At 44.3% G+C, this 25573-nt stretch overlaps 1 protein-coding gene across 1 annotated transcript in view; it reads left to right on the plus strand.

The window, feature by feature from the left end:
* Positions 1-823: 823 nt before the first annotated feature.
* PIK3R2 (phosphoinositide-3-kinase regulatory subunit 2) overlaps positions 824-25573 on the plus strand; it is a 138677-nt gene continuing 113927 nt past the window's right edge. The window contains exon 1 of the mRNA XM_085638687.1: positions 824-969. The gene's annotated coding sequence lies outside the window, so the exon portion shown is untranslated. The remainder of the gene's footprint in view (positions 970-25573) is intronic.

Genomic DNA, 25573 nt, shown 5'->3' on the forward strand with positions numbered 1-25573 from the left:
CGCGCGTCCACTAGACCGCGACACTACAGTGAGCACTTTGAAAATGGTAACGTAACTGGTGCTCATGTAAAGCGCTCCAATACCTTTGGCTCGAGTTTGCGCTATATAAAATTATGAATACTATCACAAAATGTGCCACATTAAAATAACATAGTTTGGCTTTTCTTGCCACATAATTTATGCCTACTCTGTCGCATAATTTCAATGGCCCTGCTTAACAGGCAGTTTTGCGTATGCTCGGAAAGCTAAATTACCAGAGCATCAGCCATGGAATATTTGACAACAGTAGCATTTACTAAACTCTGTTTGGCCTGGAACATTCTTAGGAAGTTAAAAATGCCAAATATTGTAATAAAAAATTGTATATTTGACTTCTATGCACAGTCCTGAGGGTCCAGCAGCTGTAAGCTAATTAAACAAAAAAAGTGAGAATACCGGAAATTACGAACTTTTTACTTCCGGGTGCGGGGCGCTCACGTCTGTCTTTCTAGTTCACGTTCGGCTGTTACCGGAACTTCTCGCCTGCCTCCGGCGCGAGCTCGACTCCTTCTTTCAGTGGACACTCGGCTATCTCCGGTTATTTGCGGAGGTGCCCGGCTCTCTCCTTCGTACTTCGGCTCTCTCCGGAGGTACCCGGCTCTCTCCTTCGCACTTCGGCTCTCTCCGGAGGTACCCGGCTCTCTCCTTCGCACTTCGGCTCTCTCCGGAGTTGCTCTGCTCGCTCCTCCGTACTTCGGCTCTCTCCGGAGTTGCTCGGCTCTCTCCGGAGCTGCTCGGCTCCGCTCGCCTCCCCCTTCCTTCTGCCCGCAGCCCTCCTCTCCGTCCCGCTCTCCCTCGGCTGTGCTGGATCATGGCTGCTCGCAGAGGCTGCTCCGTGCTCACGGCGGCCGTGGCGGCACCCTGAGCGAAGCCTGGAGGGGGAGTCTGGCGGGGACACGTCCACCTTCACCCCGAGCCCCCCGGAGAGAGGTGAGAGAGGGCGGACGGCTCATCGGAGCATCAGGGGGAGCAGTGGCAACTGGTGGTTGGGGGGCCCTGGTGCATTACTGAGATGTCGATGTATAGTGTGCATCACGTGGACACTGGTGCACCTATGGGGCATGCATTAGACCGATGCACGGGGGTGGGGGCTGCAGCCCTGCGGGCATTTAATCGATGCACCGTGGACGGACTGCTGCAGCTTTGTAGTCCGTGCCTGGAGCAGTCACCCAGTCATGAGGGGATCTGTGCAGTTCTTGAGCGGCCCTTTCTCGTCTCTTGGAGTTTCCGTGCACCGCGGGGTGCACTAGTGCAGCTGTCGGTGAGCTGGTGCATTGAAGCACTGGAGCTGCTATGGTGCACTAGTGTCGATCTGCACTTGCCTAGCGCGGATCGACACTGACGCATTCGTGGACACACTGGTGCAGTTTGTTGGAGGTACTAGTGCAGCTGTGTGCACTGATGCAACTAGGATACACTGGTGCAGCTGAGGGTGAGCTTGTGCAGCCCAGATGTTGGTGCATTTTGGGGAAGCTTTGGTGCAGTTTGTGTTAGGCTTTGCAACCACTTGAACTGCACTGGTGCAGGTAAGTGTGAGGTGCCACAGTTCGGCGAGCAATGACACTTCGTTGAACGCATCACTGTAGTTCTTGGGGGACACTGGTGATGCAAGCTGGTGCAGCAATGGTGAACTGACGTAACACCGAGTGCATTGGTGCGGCTGCGGATTAGCTCGTGCACTTGAGGAAACCCTATTGCAGTTAAGATGAGCTGGTGCAACCCGGGGCGCAGTAGAGCAGCAATGTTTGAGCGTGTGCATCCTGTGAGAGGCAGGTGCCTTTTAAGTAATCGCTTGTGCAGCCCTTGGAGGACAATGGTGCAGGTAATGGGGGTGCTAATGCAAATAGTGGAAAATAAACATTTGAAGATGTATTGGTCTAGTGCTGTGGGGTCACTGGTGCACTAGTGCAACGCTTCATGCACCAGAGCAGCAGTGAGTGAGCTGGTGCAGCTCGGGAGAGACAGCCATCGGCGGCACGAGGACAGAGGTGCAGCCATGGGGTTGGTTATTAATACTGTTGCAGATGTGGAGAACGGATGCACTCCGCGTGAACAGTCGTGCACAGACGGGGTATCGTGCATTTGAAGAACACTGGTGCAGCTGTGGGGGTGCTGACTGGGGCTCCTTCAGGGTGCGATGGCTAGTGCAGTTGTCTTTGGTGCTTTGTAGCTCTTTAATGGTGACACAGCTGCACATGTGTTGTAGTGCTGGATTGATGTGTAGTGGAGTCTGATGCAGCTAGGGCGCTGGCACGTGTACGTTAGGGTCAGTTATGGAGGCGGCAGGCTGGGCCACTGCAGTTGTCACTGGTTGAGTGGGCACGGTGCTGCTGTCATTGACAGAGAGGCACGGTTGTTGGTGGAGAGAGCATGGGCGCTGGTGCAAGAACGGACTGGTGCGGGAGAAGCCGTGACGGGCACCAGTGCTGCAGAGTGCGGTTATCGACTTTCAGGGACCCTGGTGTAACAATCTAGGTGCACGGGCACTTCATGGATGCAGTAGCATGGAAGCTTGGGTAATTGTGAATATTTGTGCAGTGCTAATGTGACTGTGTCGGTTGAGGGTAATTTGGGGAGCAGCAGTGGGTCCCTGGTGCAGCTGTTGTAGAGGGGAGTAAATGGGGCGCACACAGCATATGTACAAGTTTACACGGACGCTGCAGGACCGATGGTGCAGCTGTGCGCGGCGGATAAGCAGTAGTGCAGTTGTGCAAGCCCCTTTGTGCCTGGGGAGGAGGGGGGTGTTGGTTGATTAGTGCAGTTGTGAGAAGGTTGGATGGTCACTGCTTCAGCTGTCAGAGGCTCGGTGGTGACTAGGGTGGGTGGACACTGGTGCAACGGGGGCAGACTCGGTGTTGACTAGTACAGCTGATGTGGGGCGGGCGTCGGTGGGGCTGGCACAGATAGTTGTGTATCTGCTTTGGGTCTGCTGATCACGAGTGCATCCGTGAGTTTGTGGTGGATCACTGGTGTGCAAGGAAAAGGGATCGTCCTTCACTCGTGCTGTTGCAGGGAAGCCGAGGTTGACGTAACAAGTTGTGAGCGAACTGGGCATTCCGTTTTTCAGCGGATTCATAGTTTACTAGAGCTGCTGCGATGCACTAGTGCAGAGGGGAGTCAGGTGTTCACTTATTCATCTTCGAGGAGTGCGGGGTGTGCACTGGTGCGGGTTAAGGCTTCGCTAGTGCAGTTGTTGCTCGGGTTGGGGATGCACTGGCGCAGCTGTGAGGTGAGATGCCAAACCCTGGTGCTGCTGTGGGCTGCATGTGAGGGTACGGGGTGTATCGGGGGTCACCGGCGCAGCTGTGAGGTGAGAGGTCGAGCCCTGGTGCTGCTGTGGGCTGCATGTGAGGGAGGGCACGGGGTGTATTGGGGTTCACCGGTGCAGCTGTGAGGTGATAGGTTGAGCCCTGGTGCTGCTGTGGGCTGCATGTGAGGGCACGGGGTATACTGGGGTTCACCGGTGCAGCTGTGAGGTGATAGGTCGAGCCCTGGTGCTGCTGTGGGCTGCATGTGAGGGCACGGGGTATACTGAGGTTCACCGGTGCAGATGTGAGGTGATAGGTCGAGCCCTGGTGCTGCTGTGGGCTGCATGTGAGGGCACGGGGTATACTGGGGTTCACCGGTGCAGCTGTGAGGTGATAGGTCGAACCCTGGTGCTGCTGTGGGCTGCATGTAAGGGCACGCGGTATACTGGGGTTCACCGGTGCAGCTGTGAGGGGATAGGTCGAGCCCTGGTGCTGCTGTGGGTTGCATGTGAGGGCATTGGGTATACTGGGGTTCGCCGGTGCAGCTGTGAGGTGATAGGTCGAGCCCTGGTGCTGCTGTGGGCTGCATGTGAGGGTACGGGGTGTATCGGGGGTCACCGGTGCAGCTGTGAGGTGATAGGTCGAGCCCTGGTGCTGCTGTGGGCTGCATGTGAGGGCACGGGGTATACTGGGGTTCACCGGTGCAGCTGTGAGGTCGAGCCCTGGTGCTGCGGTGGGCTGCACGCGAGGGCACGGGGTATACTGGGGTTCACCGGTGCAGCTGTGAGGTGATAGGTCGAGTGCTGGTGCTGCTGTGGGCTGCATGTGAGGGCATGGGGTATAGTGGGGTTCACAGGTGCAGCTGTGAGGTGATAGGTCGAGCCCTGTTGCTGCTGTGGGCTGCACGCGTTGGCACGCGGTATACTGGGGTTCACCGGTGCAGCTGTGAGGTGATAGGTCGAGCCCTGGTGCTGCTGTGGGCTGCATGTGAGGGAGGGCACGGGGTGTATTGAGGTTCACCGGCGCAGCTGTGAGGTCGAGCCCTGCTGCTGTGGGCTGCATGTGAGGGTACGGGGTGTATCGGGTGTCACCAGTGCAGCTGTGAGGTGATAGGTCGAGCCCTGGTGCTGCTGTGGGCTGCATGTGAGGGCACGGGGTGTATTGTGGTTCACCGGTGCAGCTGTGAGGTGATAGGTCGAGTCCTGGTGCTGCGGTGGGCTGCACGCGAGGGCACGGGGTATATTGGGGTTCACCGGTGCAGCTGTGAGGTGATAGGTTGAGTCCTGGTGCTGCGGTGGGCTGCACGCGAGGGCACGGGGTATATTGGGGTTCACCGCTGCAGCTGTGAGGTGATAGGTTGAGTCCTGGTGCTGCGGTGGGCTGCACGCGAGGGCACGGGGTATATTGGGGTTCACCGGTGCAGCTGTGAGTAGGAATGTGGTTCACCAGTGCTGCGGTGGGAATGAGCGATGCAGCTGCGCAACGCTTGCAAGGACTGCAGCCTCTCCTGGCTTGCACATTGGACACTGGTGCAACTTTGGGGTATTATATTTGGATTCACCCGTGCAGATGCCACGAGGGTGGGGTGTTCAAGCATGCAGCTGTTGAGGTTGGAGCAAACTCTGAGATTAGTTGAAACCAAAGTGGATTAACCTAAAAGTGTTTTAGAGACTGGAAGGATTGGTGCCGGGCCAGTCTCATGCCCACCTTATCATTCTCCGACAGAATGTAAACTTTAATGCCAATTTAAAGTACACTGTCTATGTAAGTCGTGGGCAGGTTTCTGGGCCAAAATGAGTTTTTGGAGATCACACAAATATAGGTTTGGCCTCTGGTAAGTAAGCTTGGTCTCGCCGAGGCCAGTTCCATGCCCATCCTCGGTGGCCCATGAGTTACTCTGGCCAGCTTCAGCTCAGATTAATTTGTTCTTCACTTGTTACTCCTTTATGTCTTGATCCTTCCTTTATTTCGTTGTCTTTTTTTGACTCTCCTTAACTTCCTGCTGCAAGGATGTTTTACGCCTTCTACCTCCATTTTGTTGTATTTTAATTGCATTTATATAGCGCCTACTAACCCTTACGAGGCGTTGAAGTGCTTTTTGACGGGTAGTATGCTACTTCGAACCCCAGAGTTGTTGGCCAACTTTTGAGCTTTCTAGGAAACAATTCCATATATTCACTCCAATTTCTTTGTGGTAAATTCTGTTTTCTGTTTACCAATAGGTTTGTGCAGGGTATGAAGTTCGTCTGTCACAAACTTCATGTATTTCTCATTGCTACCTGTATTTCGCAAAGTTTCAGCAAGTCTGTTTGGTTAATTTCAGAACTTTCACTTCAAGCTGTAAACATTTTAATGGGAAAACAGGATCCCCAATACCCATATAGTTACAAAGTCACTAGAAAAACGGTTATAATTTGAATTTATGCTGAAAACAAGATATGCACGTTTTTTTCACCAACTAGTACTTGGGAAGAAACGTGGCCAGTTTTCTGGAAAAGGTACGAACATGGCATAAACATAGGAAAGGCAAGAAACTTTGCAAACCAGGGACCGGCCAGAAATCTGGAATTGCTCAAGAGTTGGCTCGCGCAATAAAAACCACGCACTCCTTTGCTTGCGCCCATCACTCGCTAAAGCTAGTTCCACAAGGGCCTTGTTCGAATGGGCCACTTTTTGGTTATTCCTGAGTGTGTTTTTTAATTCTCTATGATAGATGTTATTGTTTCTTTAAGGTTTATCACAATGAAATTGATGCTAGTAAATGTCTTACTGTTTTCTGTAAATATATATATATATATATATATATATATATATATATATATATATATATAATCTACTGGCGGTCGCCAGTAGATAGTTATAGTTAGGACCGAGTTTCCATAGGAAATCTCAAAATTCTATTTTGAATAACTTTGGCGCCGATTGACGAATCCTCGCAAAATTTTCAAAACTAATGGGGCGCTCCGCTCCGCTCCTACCCTGAAAGTCTCGGGGTGATTCGTCAAGCGGGGGCCGAGAAAAAGGGGGGGTCCCAAAACGCGTTTTCCCCATGGATTTTTCCATAGGGACTTTAGTCGCAGCTACAGCCCGAACGGCTGAACAGAATTACGTGAAATTTGGCAGAGAGGTAGCCATAAGGTCCATGAAGTGCCTTTTGCAGGTTTGGTGTAAATCTGCTCAGTATTTCCAGAGAAAATATCATTTAAATCAATATATATATCTGTACGCGCGCAGCGTGCGCGCTGGGTGCGCGCACCTTGTCGTGCGCGAGCGCAATTCTGATTGGTTGTTAGATCTTAGTAAACATTCGAATCAGTCGAAACCAGGAAGTGTCGGCCGCCATTTTGTCTCTCGCACTCTGAGGGGGTGAAAAACAAATGTGGAGAACGTGAAAAGGGGGCAGGGTGGACAGTTCCTGACCCCCTAGCCGTGGTCAGGGGGTCCCAGAAGGACCCCCAAGGGCGCAATTTTTTTAAATTTTTTTTTTCGAAAAATCGCCGAGTGCGCGCACCACCCAAACGGAAAAAATTCTGCGAAGTTCGCGCAGCGTGCGCGCACTCCATGATTTTTCCCCCCCAAAAAAATGTATTTGGCCCTTGGGGGCGAAGCGCTCCGTGCCCACCGCGCGTGCACGGCATTAATTGCGAAAAGTGGGCGCGAGGTGCGCGAAGCGCACTGTGAGGCCACTGTGTGCGCACCGTGCGCGCACGGCACGAACTGCGTAACCGTGTGCCCACCGCACGTTGCGCGAAGAGCACCGTGCGCGCGCCGAGAAAAAGTTTTTTGTTTAAAAAAATATATTAATAAATACATAACTTATCATTTAAAAAAACGTACAAATTCACTGAAAAAACCATAGGTTTCACACATGTTATAGTTAGCTGGGCATTTCCCTCGTAAAAAACCAATGAAATTCCCCGTTATAGTTAGTGCAGGCAACTATAACTCACGCGACCGCAATCCGCTGCTGATGACGTCAGATATTACATCACTGATGACATATGTGTCTTTCTGAAAAAAAAAAATGAAATATATGTATAGCTAAAGATGAATGGAAGAAGACATGGGTAAATAAGTGTCTAAATACAGTGATGTAATATCTGACGTCATCAGCAGCGGATTGCGGTCGCGTGAGTTATAGTTGCCTGCACTAACTATAACGGGGAATTTCATTGGTTTTTTACGAGGGAAATGCCCAGCTAACTATAACATGTGTGAAACCTATGGTTTTTTAAGTGAATATATATATATATATATATCTATCCTAACTATATCTACCTACTGGCGACCGCCAGTAGGTAATGTGTATATATATATATAACAATTGTACAACAAAAAATATTTTATCCAGTTATCCTAAGCCCCTCCCCCAGTGTCGGGTCATGGTTATTCTTTTGGGGGGTGTTTTTCAGCTGAGTGAGTTTCCTCTGTTCATGAATTTGCATGCCTCTGTACTGCCCTGTTGTTTATTCTTTTCCTTCGCAGTTTATACATTTTCTTTCTGAACTTGTCTTCCATGGTACATGTAATTCCCAGTGTGCAATGTTATACTCAGAAAAAGCAGTAAACCATTTCTGAACCGGACCGCCTTTCAGTCTAAAAAGTTTTTTCCTTTCTAATTTTTATTAGTTTTATACTTTTTATTTCAATGAATTAAGAGCATCCTTATTGTTGGAAACAAGTCAAGTGGAAGTCTGGTTTGTGACGTGTGCTGCGTAGTGTGTGTGTGTGAACGTGGCGGGACAGATTCTTCTACGCTTGCACAGTTCTTGCACCATCTTCTCATTGGACAGCTTTCCATCACTTGAGTTTTACATAGCTTTTAAAAAAAAAATGTGGGGAACTTTTCTGCAGATGTTCTTGTTTATTTTTATATTTAGTGAGTTGGTAGTGTAGGACAACTGACCCAGGTAGATTTAGAGAGGTTACCTTTCTTTGGCTATTAATCAAGGTGCTCTTGTGAAAGGTTTTCACTCAGGTTCAGACTGATGAGGGCTCACGGCTGAGTAGGGAACACCTTGGTAGTGAAATTGAACCTTAATTATTTGTTGTAGGCTAACACTGGGTTCTGACTGGGGATGCCATGGCCAGGGTTTTCTTGGTCACTGTACGTTCAATTTCCAATCCTCCGCCAAACTCTAGCTAGAAAATGCAAGTTTTTGTGGGTGGGTTGTTTTTGCTGTCAAGTTACAGCTCCGAATATTGAACCCAAAGTCCAAGAGACCTAAATCTGTGTGTTTTTTTTTTTTCTCTTCCTGAACTTTGATTGGCCCTTGATATTCTGTGTTAACCAATGGAAGGTTTTCAATTGCAGTATAGATTTATTTTCTGAATAATTTAGGCCCTTGCTCCAGCAGATATTGTGTGAAGGATTTTAAGTGATGACTTGACCTCTGTCTACGTCTGATTTAGTTCTTCTAAGGCGTGTTTGCACTTTTTTCCAGTTGCAGCTCATTCTGACTCCCTGATTTCACACTCACTCCAGCCTGAGTGTTTCAGAGCTTTTGTTCGTTTTGCATTTCTGTAATCCTTGCACACAAGTTTTGGCACGGGTCAGCGGCCCTCGAGGCTCCGCGCTGGTACGATAGAGGAATTATGTAGCCTGGAAACCTTGAAAGAAAAGACTTGTCGGATAAACTTCAGCATTGTAGTCCACACTGATCTCACAGCAAGATTTTCATAAATTTCTTGTACTTCTATGAGTAGCGCGTTAATCTACGACCACTTGCAGGAAAAACACTGAAATATGGGTGATTGTTTCCTAGTAAGAGGAATCAAGTGTTTAGATATCTAGAATTTCAGCACACCGAATTTAGATTTTTTCATATGGGAGCTGCCTGACATTAATCTTCATTATTTAAGCTCCTGTTTACAGACTTTCCACCTGCCCCTTTTATTATCTGGCCATACAGTACAACGTGTTATCACATGCCCTGTAGAAGTTATCAACAAGCACAAGTATCCTTGTGTTTAGTCTATAAGGCCCTGGGGTCTGAGTTTTTTGCCTTCCTCGCTGCCCCTTTTCTTTGCTTCCACTCCACTGTTCATTATCATAGTTACTTTTGAACTCTTTAGCGAGTAGTTTCTCATCCGATTCCTTAGTTGTTATAAATGTGATTATTTTGTTACTGTCCGGCTGTGCCTGCAAGATTATTGTTGACTCGAGAATTTTTTGCTTCTTCAGTTGTTGTTTAATGTCTCAATAAAATATAAAAAAAATGCAACTCCTTGTCTTTGAAAAAGAAGGATTATGCTCAACTTCCAAGCAATTTTGATAGCATTGGCAGTTGTATGTGGTTTTGGACTTGTGCGTGGTTTGGGTGTTTGTTAAAGCCTCAAAGTGTTGCCCACAACTCTTTTAAATTAATCTCAGATTGTTTTTTTTAACGATTTCTTAATCTTGAGATCTTCTAATTGATAATCTCTGTGTTTGAACACACTTTTTTTCTGACCTTTGGACTTGAGTCCTGATATAGCGCTTGGCGGATGCATAGTGTCCCATTGAACACTCCGTCTGCCTTATAAGTGCATTAGGAACTAATGCGCCAGTAATTAGGCGGATTAGATGTCCGTTATGCTTGTGACGGAGTACACGTCCGCTAAACTGTAACTTAAGGCCTAAGTGTACCAAGTACTCAAACGTTAGTGTACTCAGGCTCACAACTTTAGTCCCAAATGTATGAACTCACTACTGCATTGTGCACTTTTGCCATGTTTGTTGATAAAAGAATGCTGCAATTATACCAAGAAGGCCTCCTTCCCCACAGCCTGGGACATGTGAAATAAATGTATTTATATATGGTTTAATTAATCATTGTGCCCTCTGTCCTCTCGCTGGAGGGTGGGCGTTAAGGTTGGGCTTGTTAGCTTCAATCCACCTGCCATAAAATAGCGCCTACATCTCTCTTGTCATCCGTATGCTAGGCTCTTGAACACAGCACACCCCACCCCTTGAATTTGATTCATGAACATGGCAGCTGAGCTCAGAATAGCCCAAAGAAATGGAGCTGGCTTTATCTCAACAATGATTGAGTTGTTGGCCTCTGGAATCCCCAATCTGGGGGCGTCGGCGAGAAATTCTGCTGGATTGACAGGTGAATTGATGGCTCTTCCCTCACCCCCACCCCTCCTCCCCCTGTAATCTAAGCCCCTCTTCCCAGGACTGGCTGTGTCTCTCTAATAAAGCGGCTTTCTCCTGGGCCTTGATTGATTTACAGCACTCCACTGACCTGTTTTTAGCAGCTCGAGGAAAGGTCATTGGCCACTTTGTTCTCCGAGTTGTTGTTCACAAAGCAGGATTCTCCAGTTTCAGAATTTCTTAAAATGCTTTATCTGTCACTCATGGGCCATTAACACCATGTGATGCATGTTTAACCCATGAGGTCTTATCAAGAGATCCATATAAGATGTTTTGGCGAGATCTTCCTTCTGAGTTTTTGAAGGAATGGAACATTTAAACAAATAGGTGGATATTTCAGTGGCCCTTCTAATCCATGCAATTGTGGGATTCTAGGTGTTGCTGCATGAATACTATCTTTGCAATAGTCTGATTATAAGTAAACTAAAACGTATTCCATTTTTTTTTTTTTAAAGTTCTGTATCTAAGGGTGATAGCCATTTGGGAGGGTTTTGTAGAAATCTTTCAGGCCAGTGAAGCATAATTGTTAAGGCTGAAAAAAATAAATTATTACACAGCAAATGCTTTAGTACAAAGAAGCATTTTTTGCCCCCTCCTGTTCATGTAACAGTTGTGAAATGTTCTTTGTCATTAGGATCCTAGTTCCCAAATGAACAGTTCTAGAACACGAATCTGTTACTAAATTAAAATACTTCATGTATCCTGTAGTGAAGTCCTTAAAACATATGCCTGTGTTCCATTTTTCTGATAGAAGGATGCCTCCCGTCTGCCCGAGGCCCTCAACTTGCACTTTACGAGGTGTTTTTTACTCAGTGGCAAGTTGCTGAAAGGCTGCAGTCAGTGTTTAAAAAAACCTTCCAAAAAATGTTTAAAAAACATTTTACCTTTAGAAAAACTCTATACATTTGCTTGAATAAATGCGGCATTAATCTGTATTTTGCATTGCGTTGGCTCCTGAAGTGCCAGTCCATAGGGAGAGAGTCTTGGAACTCCAATCCTAACTATGACTTCCAGAAAACAACCACCGTGATCTTCATATAGGTATTAACTGGAGTGTGTTTTTTGTAAACCATCTAGGTTTTATAGGTCCACAAAGAATTTTAGATTTTAGCATTCCACATATATAGTTGAACATTTAAGATGACTTAAAAAAATTGCATATCTGGTGTAATATTGTGGGAGACATTCAAAGTTTTGTTGCATCTAAAAATACTGCGACAAATACATTTGTGCAGAGCTCATGTGCAGGGGTTCTGGTCCCTGGCATGGGCAGTGGTTTTCACAAGTAATGTTTTCTTTCCAAAATTAGATGTTGAGGGCCAGTAAGGAAATTGACAATAAATCCCCTATAAACTATCAGTCGGATTAGCAATCAATTTTTGAGAATTTCCAGAGGCACAGTCTATATTTTAAAAGTATAGGGAATCGTTTATACATATTTGGTAATTGTCGTCAAATTCTATCTCTTGATAAATCTGCAAATGGTCAATGTAAACATAAATGCCGGTCCCACAGCATCCTCGCATCTCTTTACAAAAAATTGCCCACGGATCCTGAACATTCCCCAAAAACATTTGTTAAAATTGAAATACTCCACGAATCTTTATGATCAAGGATGAAACTGCACATTTTGGTTTTGCAAGTACTACAATATGTTGTAATTTAGCACTGTTATTAAGTATAATCAGAGCTTTGCATTGCACAGAAAGATGGGCAAAGTGGTGTTTTGAGTGCTATATAAATGTACACCCTGCGTCCCTTATTGTTAAAATACAGTTATTTTGGGATTGGCAATGCCGGATAAGCTGGGTCGGGTCACATTCCTTAGCATGATTTGATCCGCATGTTTGCTGTTAGAGAACAGCAGAGAGAGCCTGCCATTGGAGCAATTACAGAAGAATTATCTGGGAAATGAGCGAAAACAAATGTATAACTTGGCGGAACCAAAGGAAAAAAGTGGGAAAACGATGATGCGTAGCAAATGTGCGCTGTGGTTGTCAGAGATATAGCGGGTATCTGGACTGTGACTACCAACTTGAGGATGCGTGTTGCTGCCAACAAGATTTTTATGAGCGTGGAACTGCGCATTGACATGTTCTTGAAATGCTGTCTTAAAGAGCTCCAAGGTAGTTTAACTGGTTATGAGGTGCTTTTACTAGACCGCGCATGCGCTGTCTGTTTTGAGGCGTATCTTCAGCCTATAGCAGGCTTAGAGCCGAACCATTGCTTACAATTGGTTGGCTTCCTTGTCACTCATTTGCTAGCTAGCTTATTCGATCGTTAGCTCATGTGGGCTTTACTTCCTTATTATTTACTTTTGTGCATTTGTCCCTCCCCTGGAAGATACACTTGTGTCTTTCCACTCCTCGCTTCACTTTATCTTTTTGTTTGAGCACACAGCGAGAGTGCTTGTGTTCCATCTGTCTCCCCTGTGTACTTCCTCCCAAACACAATGCTCGTGTTGCACTTTTTCTACGTGTGTGCTTTTCCCTACACCCCTGTGATGCACTCGCGTGCATCTCTATCCCATTGCTTTCCCACCTGTGTTTATTTCCCCACATGAGGGATGCTATACATCATGGCTAAAAACATTGGCAAATACAATAGCTCCCAAAGGCCTGAAACATTGGTTTTCCCAATGGTTGTTATATCTACATAACTTGTGGAAATGCCTGGGGTCGGTTAGAAATGGAAGCAGGAACCCGACCTATTCCATGCCCATTTTTTACCACTTTTATGACGTGAAGAACAGAGTTCATCCCTTTTGCTTGGCGTGGGAATGTGATCACTGGGGATGCTCGGTGATTTTTTAAATCCATAAGGTTAGAACCTAAAATGTATTAAATTATCACAGGTCAATTGCTTGACTTTGGGCTTACCATTGTTGCTGTCCTTATGTCCGTAAAGATTTTAATTTCTTCTTTGATATCTTTGTTTTACATTTCACGCTCGAACCTCTTGTACCAGGGGTCTTGTAATTTCTGTTCACCAGTGATTCATTTTCTTTGTTTCCTCCCAAAGACCACCCTAACAGATCTTTCCTTAATACCTGGTCTTAATTCAAAATAAGATGTCTTGTAAACATTTTGCTTTTATTCCAGACTTGATTGACTCAGCCCTGAATTTCTTAGAGGCCTCCTGCTCAAGAAAGACCTGCCTTCTGAATTGGACCATCAGCCTTGGGCCATTCGCCTTACTATCAAAGGGGGCTTGTGTTAGAGTGACTCGGTTGCAGCCTTTGCAACCAGGAGACTCTGGTTCTAATCCCAGATAATACACCTGACCATTGGTGTGAGCCTGGGCAAATCACTTGATTCTTGTACTTTAATTCCCTTTTGGGACAAACAGTCGGAGCGCCCAGAAGTCCAGTTTATTGCGGACAGTATGAGTTGCTGGAGTCATTGAAAGAACATTTGCAACATTCCTAGGCTGAATCATTCTGTACTTTGTATAATTGTTGGCTAAAAAGGGCAATTCGCTGTTCCTTCTGCTGGCCAATGCTTATTTAAAAAAATATCTTTTTGAATGAGCACTAAATTTTAGATTCCAAAATAAGAGAGTTTAGAGTGTATTGGCAAAAATGTTTTTGGCCATGAGGTTGCAGCCATCATATTATCAGACATTTCATTTGGTCTTTTAATTTTCAGTTGAATGTCTCGCCGTCACCCCAGGTGAACCCACATCTTCCAATTTTGTCTATTTTGATTTTGCTAATATTATAGGTATAATATACATACATATAGAAGCTCTTGACTCAAAGGTCTGTTACTGTGTCATTCACATTTTTCTATCTTTGCACTACAGCATACCGCATGGGGTGGTGGGTCGGCCCACTTGTCATTGGTTGGCTTATTTTTGAGTGACAGAATTCTGCCATATCAAGGAGCGAATCCACACACAAAGTAGTTCTCTTAAATACCACGGGGTACTTTGGCAATCTGTGCTATTTGAGACCCTAAAAATATTTTAGCGTTTTAGCCAATTTGTTTTTTATTTTTAAAGATTGACAATGGTCCGGCAACTTCAAAAGGCTAGCAGCCATAGCCAGAACCAATAATTTGCCAGTGCTTGTTTCCAAATGGATTGGATTGATATAAAAGAACGTGTTTTCTAGCAAGTTGGCAGCAGGAGAATTTGTCCTTGCAACAGCCTGTGTTGCTCATCACATTACTATGCTGCTTACTTACATATTACAATTACACAAAGACACATTTTGCCTTAGTGGAGCTGCAGTGTTGAGTTTAGCATGAGAATGTCTCTGTGAATCGATTACTGTTCTGCAAACAATGCTGCTCAGCCTAGGCCCAGGAGTGCCCGATCCAGTCCATATTTTCTGAGTTTCCACTAAAGTTACATTTAGATCCACTGTGTAAATGCATCTCGTTTACTCAGTTTCTGGTTAGCGTAACCATCTTGTGTGGATCCAGATGACATTAGGAACTCTTTCCCAAAGACTTTGCAGAACTAGACTTCACCCGTGGCCTATATTAACATGCCCACACATGTTAGTTCACTTAGATGTGAGCTCGCTGGGTGGATTTATTGATCTCTTACTGCTCAGGGTTTTTGTTTTTTTTTACCTGTCAGCGGTGCAGTTAATTAGTTTCTTAAATTACACTCATTACATAGTTTGTACCTGTAGCACAATCTTAAGGTCAATCAGGTTGTCAATTAAAAAATTGCATTTCATGCGTATAGAAACTTTTTTTTTTTTTTTTTTAGCAAGGCAAGTTGAAAAGAGCTATTCCCACCATCCCTTCTTGTACTCCTAAAATTATTTGGTTCAGGAGCCATTGGCTCTTTCTGAAAAAGTTTCGAGTTTCTAGAGAATAGATATTTACATTTTAATTAAAAAAAAGTATGAGCCTGCGCATTTAATGCCCTGTAACCTCATGTGCTCGTGTGGCCCCCCCCCCATCATATATTTTACATGTCGTACAGTATGCTGGAACTTCGCATGAGTGGCTGACATTTTCACAGGAAGTCCCGCCACAGCAGGGGGAAGTTGTTGCTAAATTAAACGCTGTTCAAGAACTAAATCAGTTCTCTTTTGGATATGTAAGTTCTCCCAAGCATATATTTAGAAGAAGAAGAAGTAAAACAGAGAGTCCCAAGAGCTCATGATCGCGGGAAACAAGAACCTGGTAGTATTTCAGGCTATCTCCAGTAATGCATGTGGTTTATGCGGTAAATCGTACTACGTAAATATTTATGAGGAAGTAATTAGGAAGGAGAAAATGACTTATTGGAGTTCCCTAATAGTTTCAGAGGTAATGGTTTAAAAAAATCCTTAGGCAGTATCTCTGAACTCAAAATCAATTTTAGTCAGTGGAGCAATCTTCAGTGGGAAGAGGTGGGGGGAAGAACTGCAGTAAAAAACTAAAGACCCATAAGTAAAGAATGTGTCAGCACTGCGATGTCTCTTGCACCACGGTGCACCAGGGTAGCCGAGGCTCCCCTTCCCGCTCTAGGTATCTGGGTCTATAAAATCCCTCGGTGGGACCAGAGACTTGTGAACGGCAGTGCTTTCGACCGGTGGATCCTTTGTACGTTGTAGGAATGTTCTTATGCTTTCACGGAACAGTAGTTCATCTCCTGGGCCTAGGAATTGTGGTCTAAGTGCTTAAATGGATACAAGTCTGGAACCAAGAACTTCAGTGCTACAAGAATTGTTTAATCCATTTTATAAAGAAATTCTTGATTTTCTTCTAATCCACGAGTCAGTCGTATTCAGCCAAAGTTATCGGGTGAGTATGGCTTTTTTTTCAAGTTTTGAGAGCAAATGTCCACTTTTTTTAGGTCAGACCATAAGTTTGGACAACCTGGGTGCAAAGAGTAGATTCCACTATGTTTTCTGCCCTTGAAGTCCCCAGCTGACATAATTTCATGATTTCTGTAATCCAGCTGTGTAGAAGTCTCCTAACGAGCAGGATGTGGACGCGAGGCATGATTTCCAGGTGCAAGATACTGCAGAATCCAGAAAAATTCCACAAGTCTCTTACCATCACTTGTTCTTAACACAAGAAAAGTGTCATGAGGAGCAGGGCTCAGCACCTGGATACAGCAAAAAATGTAGCAGGTATCTTGTTTCACTAAATAAAAAGCCAGCTGTGACCACATCAGCAAAGGCTGAGAGGGACACAGCAAAACAATGCCTGCTTAATGAAGCCACAGTTTTCTTTTACCCAGTTCCAATAAAAGGAATTCGTTCAACGGTCCCTTTCTTGTACAAGGCTTGTTTACTTCTGAAGGAAGCAAAAAAACCTTAGATAGATGAAACGGGCAGAGAACCTCTTTGACTGAACGTCAATGCAGATAAAGTTATGGTGTAGCGTTTGGTGTCATATTGGGCATTTTAAGGTAGGCTATCTCGCTTGTTTGTATAAATTATTACGCTTAGAAGAGCTATGGGATTTGTGGTGCACAACATTGTTCCTGACCCATGCTTGTCACGATTTGGAAATTTATCCTGGATGGATATCCTGTACAAATGTTCTTGGATCCTGCCCTCCAGAACCTGAGTTGGACATCTCCTGTTTCAGACCAAACTTTTTTGTGAAGGTTTCATATGCAATTAAGGATCAACTAGAACAACTTTGCATTTTTCTCTTGATTGATTGATAAAGGCGGCGACTTGGCATCAAATGTAAACAGTCCACTGCTGTACTTGGACACTACCAGGAAATATCAAACTCCTAAATCTGCTGCTCAAAGAATTAAGATGAAAGACCATATAATTGATAACAATGAAACAAAGAAAAGAGCTTTTTTTTCTTCAATAAATGTGTTTTTTTCTGCATGGGCTTGTGAACCAAAACAGAGGAATCCAATCTAGAGCAATGAACCCATGGAACCAAGTTCCAAGGTGCTCTCGCCGATGTAGAATTCTGCTGGTCCCTCCCTAGACCAGTATAGGAACCCTAAAGAGATCCTATTTCTACTCTTGAACAAGCCCACCCAACTTTAGATTAAATTCTAAATAAACACACCTTTTTGGTCTCCATAATGCGGTAGTCTTATATTCTGCTTTTAATGCCCACACAGCTATGGTTATTCCTCATGTGGTTGAGAATAAACTCTTTTGACAATGCTCGGTATGGAGTTACTGATTATATTCTTTAGTTGGTTACCAGGGTTTTTCCACCCCATTTTTGAGCCTCGTTGGTCTTATATGTTAGTTTGTGGTACATTCCCGCTTTCTGGCCACATGGGAAATTGGATATATATTTTTTTATTCTGGCACTCAATTGACCAATTGTAGACAAACGTAGAAACCACAAGTATGAACACACATTTTGTGCGTTTATTAGCACCGCTGGATATGTTGCTTTTCGGGGTGAGCTAAAGTTTAGGCATGCCCGTGGCTGGTGTTACGGAGGCGCCTTCAGTGCCATAGAAAACACTCAACGCAGTGCGCATAAAACTCCTCTGTGTGGCTTATAGGTGAGTCAGTCTTTCTGTACATAAATATTAGACTTTCTAAGAAATGCCCGTGCGATTTGTCGGCTCAGCTGTTTGAGGATGTGCCACAGACACCTTCTCGCAGCCGTGCACGCCAAGGCCAGTAGGTCACTTTCTTCGCGCTTGGACAGTGGCATATTTTTGGGTTGTTTATAAAATAATATGTATATTTTTATTTTCTCAGTACTGAGGTTCCCAAAGGTTTCTCCAAACACAAGCAGTAATAATAGTGTAAGCACCACAAATGCCATCTGAGATACCACCATGCCCTCAGCCAGTTTTTGTTGGCGAGGACACTCTTCCATTCTTGGTGGCAATGTGACCACAGGCTGTTTTGCCGGTCACGCTTAACGCAGGCACTTGGCATTGTGACTCGTGCACTGGGACATCCAGTGGTCTCGCGTGGCCTCGTTGAGTGCCGTCCATGGTCTTGCAGGAGAACATTTTGTTCCCCGCGTCCTTCCTATATCTCTTAATCGAGAGGTCCTAGATGGGTGTGCCGTCCCTACCACTTGCTGCTGGCAGCGATTACTGTGACGAGGAACATCCCATCGTGTGGCTGTTGGGGTGGGAGAGTGAGTGAAGACAGAAAATTGACCACTCTTATAGGAATGTGGTTTGTGATTCAGTTTACATGAGCAAAGGGACCATGGTCTGTTAATTCTTCTGATCATAAGGTAGGTTACTCAACAAGTTCCCAGTCTCTGGTAGTCGCCATCCTCTTGGGTTTTGCAAGAATAAAGTTCCTTATATGCAACAGGCTTTCAAACCCGCTTCCCAGCTTTTGACTTTCACTTCCCACACATCACATCGCATCTTGAGACGGGAAAGTGGCCAGGGCGCCAATAAGTTATACCTAGGGGTGGCCAAAGTTTACCAATCCAGGGCAAACTTGGCACATGGGCAGGTTGCCAAGTTCAAAAGCTTCATAGGGGATGAGAGCTTTTTTATACACACAAAAAGTTTTTCCAACTGTGTTCTTTATTAAAAAGCCATTCATGTTTCTGAACTTAAACAAATGTAGGGCTACCACGCTGAACTTTGGTTCAAGCTTGTTCAAGTATGGTGCCCATCCTGATAAATGCTTTCATTTAACTACTGTTCACGTCTTGTGACTGCTCTGAGGCTCATTCTAAGGCCATCAGCAAATCCAGAATTAGGTTATGGAGGTGGTCGGTTAATTAACCTTTTCGGTTCACCTCTTGGCTGTGGTTTGCATAGATAACCATGTCCTGGCTTGTGATTGTTTTTTATTTTCTTTTAATGTCCTTTTTTTAATCAAAACATTCTAGAATTTTCTAATAAATCGAACAGCAAGATATCTCAGTGAATGAATTAGCATGACTTATGTTTTTTCTTCAGGGTGCCCACCTATTATTTAAGTATATTCTAGCTTGTGAATAAGCCATCGCTAGCTTCAATCGCTACGCTCCCGTCCCGTTATGTTACGGCGCTTCAGCCAAAAATCTAATGGCCACCTCTGGTGAATTCTTTTGAAGGGACGCTACAGCGGGCCTCTACGTGCTGGTACATATAGGTCATATTTGTAACAATCCCCAGAATGCTGTTGGATAAATATCCAAAAATTCCTACAAGTGACCGGCGTGACTTAAGGATATTCATGTCCGAACACTCGCAGATTGTGGGCGACAGTGCAGGACCTGCCCCCTTCTGTTAATGTATACCTCTGCTCGTTTTCTGCCGCCTTTTCTGCTCTTTTTTTCTGCCCACAACTGCCCTCTATTTTTGCCTCTCTGCTCGTTCTGCCCATTATTTTTCCTCTTTCTGCTCGTTTCTGACCCGGTTCTTCAATTGAGACATCGCATCCACAGTGCCCGGAGACGTTGCAGCCACAGCGCCCAGATACTCCTAGGGGTGACAGTGCTGCGCTATACAGATGCTGATTGATTGATTGAGACACATCATAAGTCTTTGGCGGAAATGATTGTCACTATTTTTAACCTATAACTCCCCATGCAAAATGTCATAGCCCTCCCGCCCTTTACACAGAAAAATGTCTCTCCGCGTACATAGATTGGGTAGATGATAAATATAATTCCTGTGGGAGAGCCGCCTGCAAGGCCTGCGTAACTTGTTCTGTTCTTCAGGGACAGAAACTCTATTAGTTGTGAGACCCTGTAATTGAGGCCCACGGGTATAGTAACCTGAATTATTAGAGCGCTTTGAATATGGTTTGATTAATAATCTTCAGTCAGGTGAGACGGGGGGGTTACTAGTGCTGCCCCGAATGGAAGAAGCATGTCAGCAATAAGGCGGCTGTGTTCTGCACTAATTAAAGCTTCCCGCTGTAGGACAAATAAAGCTTTGCCGTAAGGTGTCTGAGGACCACCCATGTGTTGTATCTAGGACAATATTTAATGATCCAGGAAACTTTGTTCTGATGCAGTATGCTGACTCCCTTTTTAAGGTGTGCCTATTAAGAAGAACATGCAAAAAATGGGCCTCCATAATTCCCTGTTGAAGATTAGATAAGAAAAGTGTTCAAGAGATTGTCTTGGAGAGAAAATGCCATGGAACCTGCCTGGGCGGGGCACAGGTCGCACATGTGTTGTAGAACCTTGATTCCGGACAATTGGTTCCCAAGTGTCACTGCTAGTGATAGTCGTGCCGTTGTCAGTGATGGCTGTCCAATGACCTGGGTTTGATTAGGGTAGACTAGCTCCAAGTGGGTGCGTGTCCAACCGTCGTCGTCACCCTCAAGCTCCTCCTCCACTTCTGACTCCGCATGAGTTGGACATTTCTATTGGACGTATTAGATGCAGGTCTGTGCGAGTGTTGGGACAAGAGGAATTCTCACTTGTCAAAGTCATCTTGATTGGGTGTCTAAGGTTCATTGGCATGAATGTGTGGCTAGAACTGAGGATAGCTCTTTGGCGTTGCCATGTATTTGCTGTTTAGCGCATGTCTGTGCACTGAGACTTCATGTATTTATGCGACGGCTGAAATAAGGAAGACTCCGTTATCTGATCTGGCTCTTCTAACGATCCCTAAACTCAGTCAAACAGGAAAGTGAATAACGTGTTGTTTTAGAAAGGAACTAGTTCTTGGAGGTACATGTTGGAGTGTTGACGTGTCTCCATTTTACTTTTTCTATTTAGGAAAGAAAATGTCAGCTTTGTCAACCAAGACAGTCTCCAGGTGCAAACCCTGCATCCTCAGACAACCGTAGCCTCGAGCCATTGCGTTTCTTATAATGCTGACTTTATTTTGGTATTTCAAACCCCCTTTATTAGAGGAACCATATGCCCTTTTTGTTATGATCAATAATCACAATTTCCATTGTCAGTTTGTGTCTTTATGATGCTGGGGAAAACTAAACTCTTTTTACATCATTCACATGAAGCAGATGTTGAAGAAGACATTTGTCAGCGGTACGACATGTTGAGCGTTCTCCTTCCGTTTATTGCCATTTTGGTAAACGTCGTTGCTTTACTGGTGCAGAGTCTGGTTAGGGGTGTGCACGGCTTTGGGATGAATCTCTCCCTGATTTTGATGAGAATTTGTTTGCTTGATTCTTTAATAGGAAAAATTTAATTTAACTATTAAAATGTTCCAGCCCCCTTCTGTAGAAGAAGTAATGAAACAATACTGCCTTTATTTCTACAGGGTTTGGCATCTTCATTGAGCTGTGTGATTGATTTTAATATTGGTTGTTAATGTAATTCTATTTACATGGATGTCCGGGGGAGCAAATTTTAAGGATATCCATGCAAAGTAAATGTTCTACTGCAAATCTATATCGAACTCAGTTACAAGTATTATCCCAAAAATCTTGATGGATCTAGTGAGCCCGGATCTACACTGAGAACCCGTGGTGTTGTGTGTAAGCTAATGTTAGATTGAATTTATCAATATTTAAATAGTGTTTGTTTATTTTTAGAAAAAGTTGAAACAAAAATTTATGGTGGACCACGAATGTTAAGTTGCAGTTGTTAGATGGACTGTTTTTTTAGGTCTATTAGTTAATAACTTCTGTATGATCTGTGTGTTTTTAAATATGTTTTGAAAGATGTTTGACTTCCTTTATCGGAGTACATCTATTGACTGTGTGATACACCGATTTAAAATTACACATAAAATAAAATCAAACTTAGTAAAGTTTGCACATACAATATAAGACTAGAAGGAATTCCATAATGAGTTGGGGCGTGCTGTTTTAGAGTGATGCTGTGGCTCGAATGCCAGAATGCCCGTCAATCCCTTGAACCTTCTCATGTCAAGGGCACTAGTGGAGTCCCGCTGGCACCAGACGGCTGACTGTTGACTCTTGTCTGCGGTTTTGGCACCACAGACAAGATGTTCTTGGCTCTTAGTGACGTAGCTCGCTTCTAGCCACTTCACACTAGTGTCTTATGCTATAGGCAGCACCTCTTGCAGAATGAACACAATTTCTTAGCATCATTTCTTGAGATTGGGTAAATGTCATCGCACCAATTGTAAGTACTTAGTATAGATTTAGGGCTACATATTTTCTTCTATTCAATCGATGCTTGTTGTGCACTTTTTTAGTATTTTAATTCTAAAAAGGCAAAATATATTATTGTTGTTTTTTTGTGCTATAACAGGTGATCATAATCCCCCTTCTAAAAATAGATCATTTGTTGCTCTGACCTCATTGTGGTAAAATAAAAATGGGAGTATTGTGATACTCTTGAAATAAGCAAAGTAAACAATTCTAACTAAACTCCTCACCTTAAAAGACTCAACACGCCTAAGACAAAATAGCAGATAATCTTTATGGAAAATATATTATTTTGTGTAAAAGGTCAGAAATAAGGTGCTAAAAAACCCAGCTCTCGTATTTTTAAAAAAGTTTTTTATGCGTAAAACAAATGAAAAATAATTTTTAAAAAATGTAATTGCAAAATAGTGAAAGGTTCACAACTGAAGGGCTGAATTTTAAAAAAGCAAGTTATCTTCCAAAAATTCTACTACTCCTTTTTTAACATTTTGTAAAAAAATGTTTTATGTTAATGGACAGATAGTTGAGCCATAAGTAGTATAAAATGTATAGATTGGTGGCTTGCAGTTTTCCTTCGGGTTCCATGTGACAACATTGACAACTGAAATGTCTCTTAGGTTGTCTGCAATGCCCACTGGTGCTGCCGATCATTCCGTCCGTAGATGCTGCAAAAGACACAGCTTCATACAATGGCTTTCTAATTTGTAGCTATTTGGAAAATAGCCAGATTTGAGCAAAAATTGAAATACCAAAATTATTAGTCGCATAGTAAGAAAAAAACCTCCTCTCTCTTGTTGCTATTATAAGTGTTAATATTTAGCTATCGACATTGCCAGATGCCTCCCAGGAACTTTGACGTTTTTGTAGACATTGAGCTGTTTTTGGGTTTGTGCCACTGAGCAAATTTTGGCCAAACCAATCCGCACTGGGGGTCATTTCATTGCTGGATCAGACTTGAACCATTCCTTTTATAAGAAGTGTTCCCGTCAACTGTTGGGTTGGATTTTCACGGTCTTGCTGTGTATTAGCAAACGCTGTTTTTAATTGTCTTGTATTACTGGCATTTGTCTGGCACCCCAATTTGGCATCGGGATTTTTCTCGCTCCGGCCTACAGCAAGTTAAGCCGGCATCCTGCTCCTTTCTGTACGTGGTCCTCGGTGGATAAGGTCAATGTTGATGTTGAAGCTTAGAGATGTGTTGCATGTAGAGGAAGGGTGGACAGAACATTTGTCTTTGGATTTAATCTGAGGTAATAAGCAAATCTCTAGGGTTGGTGGATATGCAGACAAAGTTTGTGGCTGTCGGTGGATGAACGATGCCTTGAGACCCTTGGGCTGCTGTCAGCATATTGACAAAGTGCTATGAATTGCCTTAGTTAGACTCATCGTGGCTTCTTGTCGCTGATGAACAACTTTCTACAAGTGTTGAACCTTAAACAGTATGTCAGTTCGTGTAAAATCTTTTCGGCTGGGTTGCACTAAAGGGCGCTACTTCCAGGTACTGGCGAGCTACGAGCAGCTTCCGAGCTACCCGTTGAAGCCCCCGCTGCTCAAGAAACCTTCAGCAAATGGATTGAAATATTGTCAATCGCATCTTGGATCATCCCACAGGAGAATTTCAGTCTCAACATTTATTATGTTGACTTACAGACAGTTTTAGCTGTCTCACAGGCTTCTTGTAGTTTAAATATTGTGTATGGAAGAACACTTACAAATGCATATTTCGAGAGGACGGCCCTCTTCATCTGTTTGACTGCTCAAGACATTATTCACAATTTGATTCCCTTCACGGCGGTGTATGTCGTGGGCCAGCGGGTTAGCCCACTTCATCCATTGGCTGTGTTGCACTTTCATTGATGTTTTTTTTTCTTGATCATGTGGGCACTTCCACCTAAAAAATAGTGCTGTTAAGTGCCAAGACTGGTGGGCCAAGCATGATGGGCCATTCTCTACATTTTCTTTCCTTCAAAAGCGTATAACGGCACCTTTAAATGGATACATTTGTGTTACTTTTGCTAGTATATTTCTATTGCATATGCTTGCAAAACAAGCATTGGCAAAGCCCGTAGGTCTGGGGTTGGTGGTTAGCCACTTGACTTTGTTAATGTATAATTTGTTATAAATTTTGTAGTTGAGAGAGCTGCTGATCCTTTTCCAATATATATATAAAAAAAGGATAAAAGCAAAAAAAAAATGTGGATGTCAAAAACACTATTTTGTCACCGTAGGGAGCTACTTTGTATGAAGATGTGTTTCCGGTGCAGGAGCAGAATGCCGTCACTCACAGTAAAGCTAGCCAATGGCTGAAGTGGGGTAACCAGTGCTCATTGTATGCTACAGTGGGTGAATGACACAACAGACCAATAGATGAGCAGGGCTGTTCGAAGGCCTCTGTGAGTAAGTATATGTATATTTTAGGGAGAATGTGGACGCCATCTTTTAGTGTTCCCTAATGCCAACAGCCTGACCAGCTCTGCGATACTCAATAGCTGCAGATGGCCTGTAGGGCGTGTGCAAGAGAATAGACCCTGGGTGAACTTATCTACGTTTACTGTAAGTAAGCTGGTATCACAATGCAAGGCTTGCTCAAGGACACCGTCCACACGGCACATGATGCTGGCTTTGCAACTGGCACTTGGCTACACCTTATTTAGAAGCGGCAAACTTTGTGAGTCCCTGATTGGACAAATATTACAGACTGCATTTACCCTTTCTAGTGTATTGCATTAAATTGGAACGTCCCAGCTATCACCGTCAAAGGACATACGGGTAGCAAGAATCCCGCCATGCAGGTGTCGCGCCGTGTCGGCCTCCCCTGATTGGCCTCGTATTCAATAATGGTGTAACCTGCAGAGTCAGGCGATGGACATGTGATACCTCGGTCCATCATTTCTAGGAAACTGTTTTATTCTTGTGAATTTCTTGGAAAGGCAGTGCAACCCCCTTTTGGTGGTTTTAGACAATAAAAGATTGTGTGAGGCTTATGCTTTTAAGACACTTGGCGGCTGGCTGACTGTCCCCGTGCTACGTGTATTATAATAAATTCTCTTTCGTCATATCTGCTGACAGAGCTTGCATTCATTTTAGTAGGATTCTACAAAATCTGATGGTCTTCGTTAACGCAAATAAAATTAAAAAATCCTACAAAACTTTGCTCCTTCTTTCTTTATTGGATTTTAGAGTTTATCCTTCACCCTGATTTGA

The sequence above is a fragment of the Triturus cristatus genome, chromosome 12, assembly GCF_964204655.1.
Source record: "Triturus cristatus chromosome 12, aTriCri1.1, whole genome shotgun sequence".
NCBI lineage: Eukaryota > Metazoa > Chordata > Amphibia > Caudata > Salamandridae > Triturus > Triturus cristatus.